A 3188-nucleotide genomic window follows, 5' to 3' on the forward strand; every position below is an offset into this window, starting at 1 on the left:
ATTTTATTGTTGAATTAGAATGCTTAGAAAATAAATGATACTGTCCAGTCTCTTTTTATGATATTATTAAAGACCCAGTATTTTTATAGGTCATAATCTACATAGACTATATATGTATGTTCATACATAATCACCATCAATTGGATGGGTAAAATTTGATATATTACTAACAAAGATAGACATTTAACTAACAAAACAGCTTTCAGTGGCCTAATCATCCATGCTTAAGCACACATTTAGCATCCAAAAGATATGAAATACAACATTCTTATTTAAGAGTAAATTCCAAATTATTCAGCCACACAGCCATTCAAGTTCCTTCTCTGGATAACTCAATATTTCTTCGCCTACTTAAAACACATTAACTGGGGAAGGAATTCTTTAGTTTGCTAAAAGCCAGATCATGTATACATACATGTATATGTATATATGCAAAAATGTATATATGCACTTTGAAACTTGCAAATAGAAATAAAACGTCATGCAGTATAAATCTAGATTAGTGATTGTTTTGCATTTTAAATATGATTCCTCTGGTAATGTTTACTCTTTATGTAACAAAAATAAGCATGTATATATGCTTACATCATCAATATATTTTAGATCATAATCAGTATCATTAAACATCCATCCATAAGGTTATTCTTTTCAAGTTTAGACACTACCAGTATTGGGAACTATGTTTTTCCCTAAAATAAATTATTTTAATACTTACTATTGAAATAGCAAATTATTATTATTATTATTATTGAGACGGAATCTCACTCTGTCACCCAGGCTGGAGTACAGTGGCATGATTATTGTTCACTGCAGCCTCAGTCTCCTGGCCTCTCCACCTCAGCCTCCTGAGTAGCTGGGACTACAGTTGCCACGCTACCATGCCTGGTTATGTTCAAAATTTTTGTAGAGATGGGGGTCTCCCTATGTTGCCCAGCCTGATCTTGAACTCCTAGACCTAAGTGATCCTCCCTCCTCAGCCTCCCAAAGTGCTGGAATTACAGGCATGAACCACTGTGCCCAGTGAAATAGCAATTCTTTGCTAACTGATATGGTTTGGCTGTGTCCTACCCAAATCTCATCTTGAATTGTAGTTCCCATAATCCCCACGTGTGGTGGGAGGGACCAAGTGAAGATTAGGGGGACGATTTCCCGCATCCTGTTCTTACAATAGTTAGTTCTCATGAGAGCTGATGGTCTTATAAGGGGCTTTCCCCTTAGGTGGGCTCTCATTCGCTCTCCTGCCGCTCTGCAAAGAGGTACCTTCCACCATGATTGTAAGTTTCCTGAGGCCTTCCCAACCAGTAAGTACCAGTAACTCATTTGTATTGTTTTGTATTATACAAAACTCATTTGTATTGAGACTACTTTCTAACTACATTAAAATAATACTTTAATATATTTTGATTAATTTTCAGAACAGAAAATGGTTAATGCCATTTAGAATGCTAAACCTCAATTAAACAAATGACATATAATTCCCTGTGTAGACTGGTATGTTCATACTTTGGGGAATAAATGACAAAGGCTGACTTTAGCCATAGTCTTTCCCTCTTATATATTTGTGAGCTCTTTAAGTCTTCAGGAATTCAGTAGAGTTGTCCATTAAAATGGAAGAAAGATGTTTGTCATTTCTACTAGTTTGGTACATTCAACTTTACCTAGTAAAGGTAGCTGATAAACTCATTCATACAATTTACCTTTCCATCTCTAAAGGTGGAAAGGATTTGTCCAGTCAAAGAAATATTTTCAGTGTTTGGGGATGGTTGGGGGATGTGTGTATTTTCAAATTGTTGGGGGAATGTGGTGTTCCAACAATAGGGAACCTGAAATCTGGCTTCACAATCTTCAGGCTTCCTCTAGGGCAACACCAATCCAGCTGACTACTAAAACAACTAAGCTTAGAATGGTTTTGAATCCTCACCTTCTACAGAGAGGAAATTGGAAGGTTGATCTGTTTCTGAAGTTGCCAACACCTTTTCATGCACAGTAATGGCATCAAAGGGACAAGTCATCACAGGTCTCTTTTGAGACCAGGAAAACCTGGTCTGTTTTAACATATTAAAACTCCTGTTTTAACAGAGGAGTGTCTAAAATAAGAGTACCTATTTCAATTAGGCCCACAGAGATCAGGTGAGAAGTATGGCAACTAGGATGGTAGGAAATGCATTTTGGCCAAAAAAGAGTACCAGGTTTTTTCTAAAGACATTCAAATGCAAATAGTAAAATATACATCCCTGTGCAAGTCAAACATCGTAAAGCCCATAGGCTGACAGCTTCCTCTCTCTGTTCCATAGGGTCACAATCTTGAGCCCCTTTCCATTAGCTCTTGCAATAACAGATACTCCCCTCAGAGCACACAGTACAGTGTGTGCAACATAATCATCTGACAGATGATCATTTTATGTTTTCTAACAGGTGTTATCATTAGTATTGACATTTTTGTATCACATTCTACTTCTCTGGTACTCTGAAATTTCCCCCATAAATAACTTTTTCATTTGGTAACAAAATGTGGCTTTGGGCTGTATCCTTTTCAGTAACAGAGATACTCTTCTATTCTTTCTATGGCAACCTCTTGTTTGATTACAATTGTTAAATTTTTTTGTGTGCCTAAAGAAAAGTTAGAAAAAGCAGGTTAAAAAAAAAAAAAAGCAAAAAAACCCCAGTATTTTTATTAAGCTCAATCTATAAGAACCAAGCCCTTATTTCTTATTCCTTAAGGGCTCAAAAGTAACTGTTTTCTTTTTAGCAAAGGATAGGGTAACATTACAAATTTATAGTGACAACAGTGATTGTGAAAACTACCACCACAACACTTTATAAACGTAGCCAAATCAGACGAGCTCTCTGTCTTTTATGTGCAAATTCTTTTGTGGTGTCCATGTTTGACTGAAACGAAATAAGTCACTAGGACTTACATGTTCAAAAATAAAACTTAAAAATGTTCAATCCCTGAGAATATTGAGAAAAAATTATTAATGTGAAACCACCAAATCTTAGGCTTATTACATTCACAAACATTAGTCTCGTGTACAATTATTTCTTAAAAAGATTTTTTTTTTTTAATGTAATTGGCAGAGTTTATCTAATTGTTCTTCTGGGAAAATAATAAAGATCATTCTTTTGAAAAATTACTAAATAAGAATAAAATTTTTAATTTTAGCAGCAACCAAAAAGAGCAAAAAAGG

This window comes from Macaca thibetana, chromosome 2 (assembly GCF_024542745.1).
Source record: "Macaca thibetana thibetana isolate TM-01 chromosome 2, ASM2454274v1, whole genome shotgun sequence".
Classification (NCBI taxonomy): domain Eukaryota; kingdom Metazoa; phylum Chordata; class Mammalia; order Primates; family Cercopithecidae; genus Macaca; species Macaca thibetana.